Source organism: Haliotis cracherodii, unplaced genomic scaffold (genome assembly GCF_022045235.1).
Source record: "Haliotis cracherodii isolate W230 unplaced genomic scaffold, xgHalCrac1.p SCAF_4, whole genome shotgun sequence".
Lineage (NCBI taxonomy): Eukaryota > Metazoa > Mollusca > Gastropoda > Lepetellida > Haliotidae > Haliotis > Haliotis cracherodii.
In genome coordinates, this window is record NW_027266297.1 from 32,468,639 (window position 1) to 32,487,590 (window position 18,952).

Sequence of the window (18,952 nt, forward strand, 5' to 3'; positions counted from 1 at the left end):
AAGGAATACCTTGATTACATAGATAGATAGCTTGTCCTTTTCTCTGCAAAGTTGGAGACACTGATGTGATCTGTCAGTCTTCAATAATGCCAATCGTTATTTATGTACAAGTTCAGCGTTGTTTTCGCATATAAATAACCTTATTAATAACATAGTAGATGTACACTCAGTAGATTGCCCCAATGAAACATAGTTTTACACATCACAGTCTTCCTATCTGACCAGAGTCTGTGGAACATCTTCAAGGCATACCTCTAAGTAGGATTTTCATAATAATATCATCGTCACTGTAAGACATTGTAACAAAACCATTCACATCATGTGTGTCACAGAGTGTTTCAAACATAATATTTCTTTCATGAAGATTAAGTTCATAAGACATTAGTACGTGTCTTACAATATTTGTAAATATTCCTAATGTACATACTATGTACATGCGCCAGATTCAATATTGACATAAGATTGAGCAGTCATTACTCCAATACAATCTTCAATGATGCTACTGGAGGTATAAGGGAGACCCTGGATTTTTCTAGAGACATGACGTATATTTTTCAGACACAAAGCTTGTACTTTCTAGTGTTGAGTTTGATCTTCTAATTTGGACTCCTGGGTATACTACATTGTCTTTTTGAGAAAGTCTAACAACACCAGGATACAATTATTTGCATCAACCACTTTTAGGTACATTATATTTGAGCCAACACTTATTTGCAAATCAATGACTCATGTGTAGCAGACTCTGGAACCGAGCAAGAGTGCTCAAGTCCTGGGCTTGGCCCAACAGCAATCTTAATCCATTGTTAAGTTTATCCAGTTCACATACAAACTGGGGCGGTCGGGTAGCCTAGTGGTTAAAGCGTTCGCTCGTCACGCCGAAGACCCGGGTTCGAATCCCGACATGGGTACAATGTGTGAAGCCCATTTCTGGTGTCCCCCGCCGTGATATTGCTGGAATATTGCTAAAAGTGGCGTAAAACCAAACTCACTCACATACAAACTTGAAGTTCATTCATATTTCCAAATAAATATAAGACACCTGTATTGTCTAACTAAAGGGTACACTCAAATTTTGTTGATTTTAGATTTGTGTTTCCATTACCAGTGGTTTTGCTGTGCACTTCACCAGATATACATGTATTGCTGTTATAAACTTTCTGACATTTGGGAAGTTACCGGCCCAGCGGTCTAAGGGGCCGCAACTCGCTGTTCAGAGTTGCAAAGCATCTATGATCGTGATCGTGTGTTCGAATCCCGGTTCGCCCTGACGTGGTAGACGGCTACATCATTTCAGGCTTTAAGCTTACACTAAGCTGTCACGCCATGATATATCTGAAAAACGGCGTTGAACCCACCCCACTTTTATTGTGGTGCCTTGTATAGGGTTTGGCTCGCAGTCAGTGTCTCTTTGCACTGGATCAGTTAACGCAAGTGTTTCTATTTGCGAAAACACCGATACTTCCATATCTGATCCCTCAATCACACCATATGATCCTGACAGGATGTTTACCGGCACTAGAGCCTGATACTGGCACGTTAATTTGTTTGTCGCAAACTACTGGAAACTCGATACCTATAATTTTACTATCCCAGCGTTTTACTGCACTGTAAAAAAAGTTAATAAAAAATACTACGTAATGCAGCCCCAATTTACTGATGAAGTTGTCGCACACCATTATGAAACTTCTGTTGTGGAGTACTTTTTCGATGTTGATATCCGATTTGATTTTTTTCGATGTTGATGTCCGATTTTGATGTTTATGAATGATTTGATATTAGATTTCGAGTCTTAGTCGCATTAAAACATACACTTGCAAGCATGGCTATTTTTGCTGGTTATTTGGAGCATTATCGCCCTTTTTTAAATAGTAACTCTGTACCTTGCGGCTGTTTGACGTGCGATCAAAGAAGGGAGATGCGATGGGGTAAAATGGGGTTTAAGGTCACGTTCAATCTTCTTACACTTCTATAGCGACGTGTACGCACGTGTGTTTGTGGCCACTTATACCAGTCCGGACCAATATGTTAATGCTAGCTAGCTCACTGCGATACCATGCGACAGTCTAACATGAATAGCCCACTCAGACCAAGCATAATAACTCCGAGTCGACCAGATCTTGTTTTATTTACTTACTGACGAGCGCCAGGCAGGATAACAAGTACTATATTTTATCGTCTTTGGGTATGACACGGCGGTAATCAAACCACCGACTTAGGTTCCGCTCTTCGGGCAGAGGCTGTATATGGACTAGACCACGGAGGCGGTCATGTTGGGGCTGTAATGGGACATGTGTATTACGCTCAAGACTTAGCCAGGAGTTCTGTTTGCATTGTCAGCTAATGTGTGACCCCTTGGCATTGTCAACAAGGGTGACCTGTGAAGATCCGTGGTAGAATAGGTCTTCAGCAACCCATGCTTACCGTAAAAGACGACTATGCTTGTCGTAAGAAGCGACTAACGAGATCGGGTGGTCAGGCTCGTCAGACTTGGTTGATGTCATCGATCCCAGTTGCTTGGATCGATGCTCATGATATCAATCACTGGATTTACAGACCGCCGTTATATAGCTGGAATATTGCTGAATGCGGCGTAAAACAACAAACCAACCAACCAATGTCAACAAGACAAGGCTACGTTTGATACCCAGTAACCTAATTCCGGCAGAGTTGTGTCCCATAGCATCAAACAAACTTTGTTTGTTCAAGTCCCGATTCACCCAGATTATAATCTTAAGTTTGTTAGCATTACACCCGCGCACATTAGCCTCCCGATTTCTATGGCCCCTTCAGATGTTGGATATATCAGAACTTAAATCCTGACCTGTGAATCTGTCGTATTATGGGAGCAATGTTATCAAAGCTTTCACGTGAACATTTGATGTAGGATCCGTTTCACTCCGTCATGTGCACGTTTAGATTTGATAGAGTCTCTCAGGATCATACCGTTTATGCCATCAAGACCTTGGACTGGATACAAAAACAACAATATTTGATTTACCATAAACCCAGGCAGAAGACCAGTTAGGTATAAGATATGCGGATCAACACATTATCTTTTCTGTGGTATATCGGGTACTTTGTCTCATTTTACTCCCCCACAGTGTGTGCTACTTATGTTCCGAAGAAAATGGCAATGAGGCGACAACGATGTGCACGCCGAATATATATGCGTTAAATAACGTTGTTTTTTTGTTTCATCTCTTTAATTGGACGTATATATACCCTTGGTCGTGGGTTTCACCAAAGTATGTTTTTGATATATCACGTTATTTAACGTTATTTTCTTAATGCATATCATTTTGGGGCAGCGAATAGCAAATGTACCCTTATAGCAGATGTACTCGTCTTTTCAAGGTACTATAGGGTCAATTTATGTTATTTTACACGGGAGGTATCAATGTAACACACATCTCTCAAGTCATGGCTCGTGGTTGATAGCTCGCGAGTATGATGCTACACAATCAGTGACACATTGTGGCCTACTGATCAACATTACAGTCGATGGTTCCGAATATATAAAACGCCAACGCCTGAAACTAGTCAGTATCGAGTATCCGCCGAAACAGTGATTGAGTGAGTGAGGTAGGGTTTTAACGTCGCTTTGAACATTATTCCAGTTACATCAAGACGTGTCAGCTTGATGTGGGAGGAAAGTGGTGCAGGTCTTGGACGTTTAACACTTTGGTGAAACCCACGACCAAGGGTATTGCGCTGACAAACCTAGAAACAGATTCCGCTGGATCACTGATAGTCACCACACCAGGTGTTCACGAAAGGAATGAACATGAAAGGTATGGATACTGGTGACGTTTTGGCCCTACTTATGTATCAATGAGAGATATGTTGGTCCAGTCGTTTCAGCTACCTCAACCCAGTGTGTACATTGGCGTACAGGTTTTGCTGGTTCTGGTTTCTAATATCAGAATGATACCAAATATGGACCTTGGTTTATTAGTACATGTACCAGTTCTAGCGGGCGTCACCCTGATCGTATATATCTCCGACATGTGTCAGTATGGGCTCGGATATTCATATAAATGAAGTAATGATGACGTTGGCTTTAAATCCAACTCCTACTGAACAAGTGTTGAGTATGCTGTTATAAGTGAAGTCATCAGCTTTGCCAGGGGAGATTTTATCGATATTGAGGGATATGAAAAGGATGAGCATAATGTCCAACTCATACTTCCTGCATTTTGTCATTTTGATCGTTGTGAACAGAGACGCTTGTTCACACATATAGTGAGTGAGTGAGTTGGGTTTAACGCCGCTTTTAACATTATTCCAGTTATATCACGGCGTGTCAGCATAATGTGGGAGGAAAGCCCGAAGTGATGCAGGTGTCCGACGTTTACCACTTCGGTGAAACCCACGTGCACGGGTATGGTGCTGACAAACCTAGAAACATAATCGGGGTGAACAGGGATTCGAACCCACAATCATAGGTTTCTGGCGTGCCCAAGGGACGCAACTCTGCACAGCGAATCGGGGCGCTTTAGACGGCTGGGTCACCCGTGCCCCTTCACACATATAGGGATCGGTGTTCACAACCGCATGGTAGTGTATGTCAGCTAACCTTCAGAAAGGTTACCGCACAGCAATGAAACACCTGCCACAAATGACGTCAACAAAGAAAGACGGATTTTGGTACTGATTGCTCTAACCTAATCGCAAAAACGAAAATAATGCCTTCTAAATTATACATTGCCCACACACAATTCAACACACGCAGTCTTACTACAAACTCCGCTATTGACAAGCACAGCTCGTTAAACGGGAATAAATCTTCATTATCTTAAGCACGGCGGTTCAACATCAATCTGCCTAGTGGTGAAATACACATCACATTTCGACCTGCCCTTTCCAATCCGATTGCAAGACCACCAGCCACAAACACTTCAATCTTTCATCCCAGCATTACCATCCTCCCGATAGAACCCACGCCAGTAATGCAGAAGAATGGTGATATGGTACAATTAGGTTTTCTGTCTATCCCCAAAGGTGAGTGTCAGTCTATATATCCTTGCCAGGGAAATGTTGCCTCACACGATATATGATATCACCAGATGGTCTGTGTACCGCAATCTGTTCTGATCGAAAGCAGTACAAGCGGAAGCTTGTAGTCTTGAAACCTTGCATCGAACGTAGCGTACACAACGATACCAGGAGCACTATTCAAACAAACTTTCCCTGTCTACCTGTTGTTTGCTTCTGAATCAGTTACATGTAGGTAGCACAACCGTTGTTTAATGTCTTGATTCACCTGCCATCACATGACGTCAAAACCCTACAATAATAATCTTCTCTTGGAGTTACGTCAAACAGTTGATGTTGTTATCAAATCATTTCACTACACCCTGAAGGTCATTTTCTGTGATCCTAGCACAAGAAATAGCTGTGTCGATTAACGTTCCCGAAACACGTTAACTGCCAGACGTAACGTTATACATGTTAAACTTTCAACGTGACTTGTGTCAGCGACTTCAGTGATCAGGTAATACGTCATACCACTAGCATACCAATCCCCAGTGCTATGTACACGGCACATAGGACCCACGATATGATATACGGATTAGAGAGCACACTTCAAGGCTCCTTGGGGCTCTAAATCATCGATTACCGGTTGGGGAGTGCAGTCTTTGTGCGATCGGCGTTGATCTGGGTGGACGCTTGTGGTTTTACGCTGTTCAAGGTCAACGTGTAAAGAAACTTTTCAATACGATTTATACCGGAATTTTCAATATGGGGATATTTCAGGATTTCCCGGTAAGTTGGTTCTTTAGTTCAAGTTTTGCCTTATTTGTAACAGTATAACCACTCACAATTATCGAATCTACACATTCAGGTTGTCATTCACAGTAGGCCTTCATGTTTCGTGTATTGTATCGTAACAATAACTGAATAATGCAATTAACTTATAATAGTGTACAATTCGGACAGTTATGTTCGGAATCAGGGTTATAAAAGCACATATATTTACTTGAAGTGAGATGATAAGCATACGGAATATCAACGTAAGGAGGATATAATTTACCTGTATTTCTAGACCGGTAATCATTTTACATAATGTACCATTTTGATTACTTCCTTGTACCTTCAGCATATCTTTAATTAAACAGGACACGGGATTCAGTCGCAACCGTCTATTTAATCTAGTATTGATTCGATTGCCGCTTTGGAAACTCCGCACAGTCAGGTCTTCCGATGGAAACGTGTACATCATTATTAAGTGTTATTTTTAGTGTTCAGTTACATTGTCTGGTGAAAGAAGATGTCCACAAAGACGTTGTTTGTATTGAAGCGGTCGCAAACGGAACGGCATATTGTCAATGAGCTAACTAAACAGTTAAAGCCATCAAACAATTAAAGCCAACCAGACAATTCAAAGAAAATATGCACCGACTGATATGCTACGATCGACATTGTATGCGCAAATACATCCTTAGTTGCTTCCACTATAATTGATTGCGTTTGAGGCAATTAGGTTTCTGTCACAATGACTGTTTGTAGCTAAGAGGCTGACTATTCGATTTTCAGGGGACCGCTGGCTTGGATTAAAAAGATATTTTTAAATTTCCAGATAATATGTCCCAAGGTTTAAGGAAATAAATATTAGTGGGGTATCCTTGATGTCCTACATAAATGAAATGTTCCGGCCTATCCTCTCACAAATATGTTTGTGTGTGTTTTGAAGCATCAACCAAACATGCTCTTTGGGATATCATGTAAGGGGTTCTTGAATTGGAATTGCAGATATTTTGGGCTAAGCCTCCAGTTCCTGGTTTCGATGGATTGTGCAGTATCTTATGGTCTCATCATTCCTCTGGAATGTCTAACAATTGCGATTTGACAGGCATTTTCCTTCCAAATATAATGTTAAGAGCTAATGGTGTTGAATAACGGGGCGTTGTTTACAACAATCGTCAAGGCGGAAGTATCTGCACCTAATTATATCTGTATACATAGCAAGTAGAGGAGTGTACCTTCACTTAGGACGGTGTTTAGAGTCCGACTTAGAATAACATACTGATAACATACTGCCGATCATCACTTGTTGGTTGTGTCTATAATGGAATTTCAATGTAATCAAACAAATATTTATAATGTGATAAATTTCTGAATACATATAAAACAAGGGCTTTGCAATGATTTCCATGGTAATAAATTTCAGAATAAATTTTAAATTGAGAATTTGAAATGATTTTCATCACTGTTGAAGCTTCGAGTACAAAAGTTGTAAATTTAGAAAATTATGACAATGACAATCGTTCGACGGGGCGGAATGGGACGGCGGTCAAAGACGCCTAGATCCGTAATGCACAGTTCCATATCGTGCCAGGTTCCGTGGACTGTGTGTTCGAATTCCAGAATCTCCCCAACTGTGATCATATATGAGTGAGTGAGTGAGTTGGGTTTAACGCCGCTTTTAACATTATTCCAGTTATATCACGGCGTGTCAGCTTAATGTGGGAGGAAAGCCCGAAGTAATGCAGGTCTCAGACGTTTACCACTTCGGTGAAACCCACGTGCACGGGTATGGTGCTGACAAACCTAGAAACATAATCGAGGTGAACCGGGATTCGAACCCACAATCATAGGTTTCTGGCGTGTCCAAGGGGCGCAACTCTGCACAGCGAATCGCGGCGTCTTAGACGACTGGGTCACCCGTGCCCCCGATCATATATGAACATCATACCCGTGCTCGCGGAATTGATGCAAGTGATACCCGTCCTGGACCAGCATCACTTCGGGCCTTCCTCCCACGTTCAAACAGTGTTCTTCACTCAATCGATAGCTTTATGCGATCGACATAACTTATACAACCAGCTTTTCTATATCATGAAAGCGTATGTGTTATCTTGATACAACGACTATAGTATCAATCTTCCGTGTCCGTGTAACGGAATACAAGCAACGGCTGCATGAACTATGCACGTGATAAGTAAGAAATACAATTTGACCTGAACTGGGATCGGTGAACATATGTTTAGGTCTTGATAGACGGGCGACACCGGCATGTTATTCGGGGGTAGTGTCATGATCACAAGTTTGTTTGATGCTAGCTTCTGCAGTGTAATTTACTGCCATGTTCATGTGGAGTCAATATTTGGTTTATTGCATGAGGCTGAGAGAGAAGCTTGTTTATATCACACTAGGACCATGTGGTTGTAGTTTGTGATATTGGCACACGCGTCTTTCAGATTATTATTGTAACCCCGATTATAACCCAGACTGTAATTAAATGGACGCGTGGTGACATTGCGTAATGAAAGTGATTTTTTTATGAATAAATCATGATAAAGTGGTATTTCACCGTTGTTAAATTTAATACATTTTATAGAAATAACTATCACGCTGACGAAAGACGGTGTGCTTCAAACAGATTTAAAGATCGCTAGTATGTTTTGCACTTAAGGATGCTAATCTAATTAAGTGTGTATTATCATTATATGTTAAAGTACTCATTCATATTACCTAAATTTGTACACAAAGTTTATATCAACTAGTATAAATAAAAGCAACAAGTCCGTTTCATTATTCCGGCTGTATCATAAGCATGTTTTTAAGAATTACTATCAAATAGTGATGAGACCAAGTGTCATTCCAAACTTGAATAAGCATGTACATTCATTTGAGTGAGTGAGTGAGTGAGTGAGCATGTACATTCATTTGAGTGAGTGAGTGAGTGAGTGAGTGAGTGAGTGAGTGAGTGAGTGAGTATGGATATACGCCGCTTTTAGCAATACTCCACCAATATCACGGCGAGGGACACCAGCAATGGGCTTCACACATTGTACCCATGTCGGGAATCGAACCCAGGTTTTCGGCGTGACGAGCGAACGCTTTAACCACTAGGCTACCCGACCGCAGTGAGGGAGATAAGAATAGATAACAGGTAGTCTGATTACTGTAGTCAGAAAGCCATGTAGCAATATAACAAGATAACAGATTAACAGGTAGTCTGATTACTCTAGTCAGAAAGCTATGTAGCAATATAACAAGATAACAGATTACCAGGTAGTCTGATTACTGTAGTCAGAAAGCCATGTAGCAATATAACAAGATAACAGATTACCAGGTAGTCTGATTACTGTAGTCAGAAAGCTATGTAGCAATATAACAAGATAACAGATTACCAGGTAGTCTGATTACTGTAGTCATAAAGCTATGTAGCAATATAACAAATAACAAGATAAAATATCTGGATAATCAGGTAGTTTAATTACTGCAGTCAGAAAGCCATGTAGCAATATAACAAGATAACAGATTACCAGGTAGCACATTACTGTAGTCAGTAAACCATGTAGAAATATAACATAAGATAACAGATTACCAGGTAGTCTGATTACTGTAGTCAGAAAAACCATGTGACAATATAACATGAGATAACATATTACCAGGTAGTCTGATTACTGTAGTCAAAAAGCCAGGTGGCAATATAACAAATAACAAGATAACAGATTACCAGGTAGTCTGATTACTGTAGTCAGAAAGCCAGGTGGCAATATAACATAAGATAACAGATTACCAGGTAGTCTGATTACTGTAATCAGAAAGCCAGGTGGCAATATAACAAATAACAGATTACCAGGTAGTCTGATTACTGTAGTCAGAAAGCCAGGTGGCAATATAACAAGATAACAGATAACCAGGTAGTCATAGTGCTGTTGTCAGAAAGAAATGTCGCAGTACAATGTGATAATAGATAATAGATAACAGGTTGTTGGATTACTGTCGTCACAAAGCCATGTAGCAATGTAACAAATAACACGATAATTGATAACCAGGAAGTCATGTTGCTGTAGTCAGAAAGAAATGTGGTAATACAACAGAAACGTGATAATAGATAACAGGAAGTTGTATTGTTGCACTCAGAAAGCCACATAACACAACAATATACCATATAACAATATAGCAGATAACAGGCAGGCAGATAACCAGGATCAAATAACAAGATAAAAGATAACCAGAGTCCGCCACATAACAGATACGGAGGTCGTCAGATAGTCATGCACATTATAACAGATAAGCAAGTAGTCAGACTACTCAATAACCAAATGGCCATAGAGCCAAGAAATCCCATAACTATATAACGATATAACCAGACTTCCAGATACCGACATAACGTTTCAACAAGATCGCGCGATAACCCGATAACCAGGTCACCTTTGTCCATATAGCCATAGAGCCAGATAGACGAACAACAGAATAGATATTGTCCATATAGCCATAGAGTCAGATAGACGAACAGCAGAATAGATTTAGTCCATATAGCCATAGAGTCAGATAGACGAACAACAGAATAGATATAGTCCATATAGCCATAGAACCAGATAGACGAACAACAGAATAGATAGTGTCCATATAGCCATAGAGTCAGATAGACGAACAACAGAATAGATAGTGTCCATATAGCCATAGAGTCAGATAGACGAACAGCAGAATAGATTTAGTCCATATAGCCATAGAGTCAGATAGACGAACAACAGAATAGATATAGTCCATATAGCCATAGAACCAGATAGACGAACAGCAGAATAGATATAGTCCATATAGCCATAGAATCAGATAGACGAACAACAGAATAGATATAGTCCATATAGCCATAGAACCAGATAGACGAACAACAGAATGTCCAGACTACCGTTAAACTAGATAACCAGATAGAACCATACCCAGCCTGGCTACCCTACATACTGATAATCCGATAAGCGGAAACTACATTACATTAACCGTATAATCGGAAAACCGTAAAACCAGATTGACCAGTAAGTCCCTGGACCCGATCACCCGTGTCAGATAACCCGATGACCACAGATCCAGATATCATGATAACCAGATACAAAACTAACCATTAAAGCAGAAAAAAACAGATGACCATATAACCAGATAGACAGCAAGGTAATCAGAGACACATTGCCAGATTCATATAACGAGCAAACCGGATAAATGGAACGTTCGATCTAAAAACTGAATCTACGTGATTCACATTTCATAAATAAACAGCAACGCGTTATACATTATGGCAAGCAATATGCGTGCACATATACGTGACATACATCATGTAGACAGCTTCATCGCTCCATGGTACGCCAACTGATGGGTCTATGCTGATGCTACTTACACTCCCGGTTATGCCCTTGTTGCTTATCTTGTAACACTTCATCTTCTCCTTCCTTCTAGAAGTAAACAACTCTTTTATAACATAAAATATAATAAACGCGACGAGTGAGATGCGATGATAGATTGCTTACCCTTATCTATATAAAATCAGAGTCATACGTACTCAGTTGTTTCTCTAATAAGAAGGAAGGATATAAGAAGGAAGTTAGAAAGTATAGGAACGTGGATGATCTCTTCAACCTACAAAGGTCTGTCTTAACGTGTGTTACATATCATGGTTCTTTCTGCAGCATGTAGATAAGTTTGCTTTTCATACAATTATTCAAATTTGATCTCACCTGCTCCATTCTAATGGCTTTTGGCGGTTTGGTTAATGGGATATTTTTTGTGACAGTTTCTCAATATAAATAGCGGACTATGGCGCCAATTTGTTTAATCAGCAGATTTGTGTTCCGTAGACGTGCAGAATCCTCTTATTTTTGTTTTGAAAACTAGGTTCTTGCACGTTTTTTAACCTGGTCATGGGTTTCTCTAAAGTGATAATCATAAACGACCTGCCTCACTTTGGCTTTCCGCCAACAGCATACTGTCAAACTCACTCACTGTATACCAATCCAACCGCTGTAAGACAAGGACAACATGTAACACCTATAATTCTAAGCATGTGGGTAGGCACATGCGTAAGTACAACTACCTTGTGGTTTTAGGGAGATGTTTTATGATGCTTAAGTCCAAGAGTATTAGTAGACATACTTATGCTACATTATCCGTTGCATATGTTTCTGGCCAAGACCACAAACGCTTTATCATGCGAACAGTAGAAACAAGGTTCATCGGAACCACAGGAGCAATGTTCTGCTACCTTCTGATTCAACATTATGTACGTATAGAGCATTGACTTCATTCCCCATATCCGGACAACATCAGCATACTTCCACATTACAGACATGCTACATCATGTACCTCTATCAAAAGTATCTAGATCCGGGATGCATAGCTCAATAAATAAAAGTGATAAAAACCTTTCCATAATCCTAAAATATATAACGTCAATGCCATAGAACAATCACTCTTGATTATCTGCACATTCCATTTGGTGTAAAAGGCAAACTTGTGGTGGAAGTAATGTACAAAAATCAATTTGGCACCATGTGCTCGTCAAAAATGCGATGAACCATGTCATAGGACCGAGACTACAAGCACACACACACACACACACACACACACACACACACACACACACACACACACACATATATATATTACAAATGTATAAATGAATATAAAATGTACACGGAAAACAACAAAATTCCTCGAATACTTACTAACGTGAATTTGCTCCAAAACAAATTATTTTGATTTCACTATATTGACATTCCTGTCCCCGTACAAAACAAGATACATTTTATAATCCTTTAAAGGACGCTGTTGTTTGTTAAACACTTTTACCTATTTGCACTGAGCCACACCTGCACCTGAGTTACCCCTGAACAGTTGGCATACACCCTTATCATCTGTGCATACACCGGTAAACGGGGGTCTTGATCTCAGCCTAGCTTTACTGCTGACTTCGGGTCAGTGTCAACATATCCGTACGTCAATGCAATGTGACTTTAAATTAAACACATTATGTTGTTGAAGTACCACAGGTATGTAGATTTATCCGGTGATTTATGTCAAGCGATACGTACAGCATGAACCATCTCCAGTAAGACACACAGTACATCTTCCTGTTGTAAGTGTTGCCTCAGCTTTTGATACCGCCCCCCTCCCATCACACGAATGGTTATAGAGTAAGACCATTTGCATTGTGTCTGGGTCCTGAATCATTTTATTCGACCAGCACCATGTCGAGAATTAAGTGTCGATACAGATTGTTAGTGGTTCGTGCACGTAGTGATGGCTTGCATGTGTTGGGATATCCACAGGGATCCCTTTTGCTGTTCCCAGTAGGTCGGAGTTACCCACGTCACGTTTCAGTGGCTGGTGGTGATTATGATGTCTTTAACCGGACAGAAAATGTCATCTTCGTTTTTGTTACATTTTTATTCATACGGATAACAGTTCCCCGTCACAACAACAACAACAACTAAAAATAATGATAACGAATAACAATAGTAACAACAACAACAATAATACTACTAACACTAGTTACCTTGTCAGAAATAGAACCCACGGACTTGGCTCTTCCCTCAATCGCATGTAAATATATTTACCAATTATAATGGGAGGGTGGGTTTGATTAACGTGGAGGCTCTTCATGATAGAATTGTATTGTGTACTTTTGTCCACATTTATTTCTCTGATGATCCTCCTGTGAAGCATGGCAATGCTCAAGAAAACAGGATCACCAAAACCCTCTTTGCTGCATTTTGTCTTTTATCTGTACACCTTTCACCATGGGGCCTATGTTGGTTAAGATGACAACAACAGCAACAACAACCACAAATAGTGAAGATGATGATGAAGATCATGATGTATTTTTTCCTCTTATGCAAATCTATTGCAGTCAGCAAATGTGTGTCATCTGGCAATCAATACTTCACGACAAACAATTATTGATGCTATGAAATAAACCCCGACATTCGTCATGTACTGTATTGTCATGGGATGGGAGGATGTCAGTATCAGTGACTGATTCTATTTCTTGGTCTTTGCGTTCCGTCCCGCGGGCTTGTAACATGATGACAGTCCTCATCAACTGCTGTCAATAGCCAATCACAGCTTGTCCATTTTCCTCTCTGCTATATATTGACAAATCTGTTACTGTTGCCGGTAACCTTCTCGTCACGTTGTTGCTGTTTCCAATTTCTCGGAGTTCAAAGAGCAAGTGAAACAGCTGCTGATATCGATAGGATAATAGTTGTCAATAACGGTGTGTGTTTATATCACTCTAACTTGTTATCTCAAATATGATTACCTTTCGGGCTGCCAGTGGCAGTTAGATTTCATGTGTTTGTTTGGAAACTGCGTGTTTATTTTGGAAATATGGGATGAATTATCGAGTTTATTACATGAAGGAACATATTTAAGTTTCGACATGAAGAAAAAAAATGTTTGCAATCGACAGATTTGGATGCATGACTATCTACAGGTAATACGTTTTATATGTCACTTCAACCTATATTCAGTTATCGTAAAACAAACATATAGTTTAACCAACACAAGCTGTCACATATCGCCCACTTATAAGAAATGACAAAGTGCATCCAATTTCATATCATATTTATTTTACTCACATATATCATTTGGCACATGAGACAAATATGTGTAGAGGCTTTTAATTGTTGTTGCTGTTGTTGTTTTGAATATTAAACAGTAACTTGTACAATGTATTACTTTGCATCCCCTCTCATGTGCACACTAAATAATGTGAATGAAATATATGTGATATCAAATTGGTTGCAATTTGGCATTCCTCATGGGGAGATCTGAGACAGTTTGTGGCCGCTTGTATTGGTAAATAATATGACTAGCGCTATGATAGTATATGATGTTATACCTTCATACTCACACCCTGCACATTTTCAACATTTCAAACACGAAGTGTTTGCCATGGATGTTGTCTGCATACAAACACAATTACAAGTCCTCAGTTAACAGTATTATGGACGTCTTCACAGAATGATAACACAATCTTAAAGATATCACAGTTATCAACATCGTTGACTTTGAGACAGAATGACGTCGATGCACGCAATCACCTCTCTAACCATAACATCCCACACTCTATCTCTGAAGTATTGTAAAACAAATGATTATTTATCGTCAGTTATCAGACACAAAAATAATATTATCATTTCGCAGGGTCTGATTGACACAACACGTGCACAGATATAAAAAAATGTCTCTGATGTGCTGAGGTTACTTTCATGTGCTTCGTGAAGCCGGGTGAGGAGAGATGCACGGTGATTCACATGGGGCGTACTTCGAGATGCATTATTCCAGTGCATCCATACAATATTAATCAATTGCTTCGTAGAGCTATAAAAAATGTCGCATCTTGTAATCCTTAAACGGGTGATCAGCTTTGATAATCTAGTCCACCTGTGCCAGCCATACGTATCAAGCGTTCCCTGGTGGTAGTAATAAATATATTCATCATAATTATGATTGGTAGGCTTCTCGGCGGGATAAGGCCAACGGATAAAAACAATATCCGTTTGGATCATATGCGGATAGAGATGCAAATTTCAAAGGTCATGTAAGGACTACTTTCACTGTTTATAAACAAACATGACGTCGCCCTTGTCATTCGACGATCGAGTCAGAATTAACCATTGGGAATCTGGAGAAACTTCTGGGATAATTGCTATCATTATTAAAAGAATAATCTGAAAAAGTGAAATCTGAATCTAACTGTGACGTAGATAAGGTATTTTAAAAGTTTTGGCAACTCTGGAGATATTAATAGCGAAACAATTTTGCGAGGGCACCAGCCAAGCGGGATCAGTTGCAATGTCTGTGCTTGTAGACCTTTGCGCCGTGGAACCTTTTCCACAAATTAAAACAGTTCGATTTGGCCGAAATATGTCCTAATTGTTACTTTGTGTCGTTTGGCGCTATGTGTACATCCGCCTGCACTTCGTAACGTTATGACAGGACAGACAGACGGTCAACAACGTCTGACTGTGGCTGTGATGTCGTGTAGATGAGGGTTAGAGCAGCTTCCCTGTGATAAATGACAGTTACTCCAGCGGACAGAGCTTTTTTGCATATATATAGTTACGCCACTGTATAATACACAGGTTTTAACTGGAACTATATTGGCTACTATCACTGTTCGACTGAAACATCACTTACCTTCTGACGTAATATATATTAATGCGCACATTCCAGGAAAACTGTTTTGGTAATGTTTGTGAGAGATGGAAAGAGATTTTCGAGCACAGAATTGAAGAAGGTTAGACGTTATCAAGCTTGTTTGTTAAGGGATGGTAAATATTCTGTATTAGGAATAAATACTATAGATTCTTGTGGAATTGTAACAATTATTTGCTATCATCACACTTTCGTCAGGGGCACGGATGGCCCAGTCGTTTGAGGCGCCACACTCTGCCGTGCGAAGTTCTTTCCCTTAGGCACGCCAGAAATCTATGATCTTGGGTTCGAATCCAGGTTCGCCCCCATTATGTTTCGATGTTGATCAGCACAATACACGTGCTCGTGGGTTTCACCGACATAACCTCGGGCTTTCCTCCCACCATGATATAACTGGTATACTGTTAAAATCAGCGTTAAACCCAACTCACTCACTCACTCACACTTTTGTCATGTAGGTTGCTCGCGCGGACATTTGTCAAAGAAGATATGAAGATATTAGTGCTCAATATGTAGATGTGATGAGAAATATTGTACTTCAGGTATTTTCTGCACATCACTGTTACATGTATAGACTTGCTGTTCAAGGGTTCGGAACTTTTGTTGTAACCATGTTAAATATTTGAAACAACAAACAACGACGGAAGTAATATAGCACCTTGGATGTCAAGTTAGTGCTCGATGAGCTTTTTTTCTGCACTAACGATGAACAGATAATTTGTAGACTTCAAAAGCTGGAATATTTTGGAAGCTGTATAATGTATACATTATGTAGTGTTTACGAGTATGTGACTGATATCTACATCCCCCTTTCGTAATTGAAAACTGCTTAGAAAATGATACCACCCACACGCTTATACTTGCGCATATCTTACCTGGACTGGAACAGAGATAGTAATAAGTCAGCGCGTCTATCTCCTTGTGCTTTCTAATGGCGGAGAAATATTCAAAGGGTTATGATCAACGAAACCTTTTGAATAGTTAACAGACTCGTTAGATAAGAAACGGAATCTATTATTCTGTGGCAGGCTTGATAATGATTCTAGGTGCAGTCGGGCATCTTTTGAAATATATCTTCGATTGATGACGCCATTATGCCACACGGCTAGACGTTAAAGAGGGGTAGGAAATAAACCTGTGATTAATTTTGTGAAAGGTTTTGCTTAAAAAAGAGGGCATTTTAGTTGTCAGAGTAGATGTCCATACCTATGTTTCAATGATAAAATTATTCAAGCATGATCTTTGTGTACAATATGTCCAAATGCAATATAGATGATTAATCGAACATCTGACATGCATCCAAAGTCTCCCTCTATTCTTCCCATGCAACCACCAGGTTGTTCTGTATATTTCGGATATGATGAAATCAATAACAGTAAAAAATCAGGACATTACTGTTATTTGGTTGTTTGGTCTAACATATGCAGCGGACACCGCATATATATAGTGAGTGCGTGAGTGGGTGAGTTTAACGCCGCTTTGAACAGTAATCAAGTTATATCACGGCGTGTCAGCTTGTTGTGTGAGGAAAGCAAGTGATGCAGGTCTCAGTTGTTACTCTGAACGGCGTCTTCGGCGCCTTTGCCCCCCATTTCCCGATATATATATATATATATATTGTTATCTACTTAATCTGTTCAATCTTCACAACAAACCACTTTGACTGCAAGCGGGAAAACAAGATTTGAAGCCGTGTGTGAGAAATTATATTTATCGCTAGCCCAACGCACAGGAGGAGCCACTTAGGTCGGCACTTCAATCGTCCTGCTTGCGTCATTGAGCAGGTGTTTCTAAAATGCCTCTAGATCACTTCTATACTGCAGTAAGGCACTTCATGAGTGACGATTTTGGAGGGCTAATGTGGTCTGTATATCAACGCTAATTAGTATTTACTGTACAAAATCTTGATATATGCCCTTGTGACTTCACAGGTTAAACAGGTGTCTGCCGCGAAAAACTGGACTAACACGTATACAATGTACGTAGAAAAAGAAATGAATAAAGTACAATGTTGTTTTATTTTGGCGATAAAGCATTTAAAGCACATGGTTTACAGATTCCAGTTTTTCCTGATATTTGGTTTCTACTATTATTTATGAAATACTTATTAAAACTCTTACCTTGCTTGTACTCCAAGTGTAAGGGTCCATGTAATTGCACCTGATTCATTGACCTGACTTTGTAACATGACGATACATTCTGACCACGATAATGCATGCGTCAGATGTAAGAGGTCTGAGGGGCCTCAACAATCAGTTCGTCATATCCGTAGTTTGTTATGTCCATAGACTGTTTCTCGCCACTTCATTTTGAAGTCGGTTTCTCGCCACTTCATTTTGAAGTCCGTTTCTCGCCATTTCATTTTGAAGTCCGTTTCTCGCCTTTTTGAAGTCAAATAGAAAACGAAGTTTCATGTTATGTCTGTCTTGTCTGTCTGTCTGTCTGTCTGTCTGTCTGTCTCATGAAGAGTATAAAACCGATATCACAATGTCATGCCCATGGTATTTGATAATGGCACGATAAGGTCAATGAACTATATGTATCACCTTGTACAATTAACAACATGATAGTTTTTTAAACAACTTTTTTTCTTTGACTGGAATAAAAATAACAAACAGCAGATATTGTTGGGTACAGGGTATTCTTTGTCCTGTATTGAACATTTAATAGACTTCCCTATTTTGAGTTATTGTGCAGTTCATTTTCTCATTTGGAGCGAAACGGACTAGAGTTTGAGTGCGCGTGGAAGTCCTACGGCTATACAGGTGGTAGATACTAGTAGGTTCTTGAAACGGCGGGTACGGTGCTGACGCATCTAAGATCATACTCGGGGCGAATATGGCATCCGAGCCCGTACTCAGCGGATCCTGGCCAAAACACTAAGGGGAACAACTCTACTGTGAGATGTGGTGCCTCAGATCCCTGTGTTGTTCGGACATCAACTTGATAATTATATTATTACTTACCGTTTAAGACAGAATCGATAAACCAATTATTGATAAGCCTG

At 39.8% G+C, this 18,952-nt stretch overlaps 1 protein-coding gene across 8 annotated transcripts in view; it reads left to right on the forward strand.

Annotated features, from left to right (window-relative positions):
* Positions 1–18,952, forward strand: part of LOC139478944 (prostaglandin E2 receptor EP3 subtype-like) — an 83,058-nt gene that overhangs the window by 37,338 nt on the left and 26,768 nt on the right. The window contains exon 1 of one of the 8 annotated variants that reach the window (XM_071261650.1): positions 4,963–5,001. The exons of 6 other annotated variants lie outside the window; for them this stretch is intronic. The gene's annotated coding sequence lies outside the window, so the exon portion shown is untranslated. Of the gene's footprint in view, positions 1–4,962; positions 5,002–11,316; positions 11,373–18,952 lie in introns of those variants that run through there. One more of the 8 variants, XM_071261653.1, reaches the window with a different exon arrangement.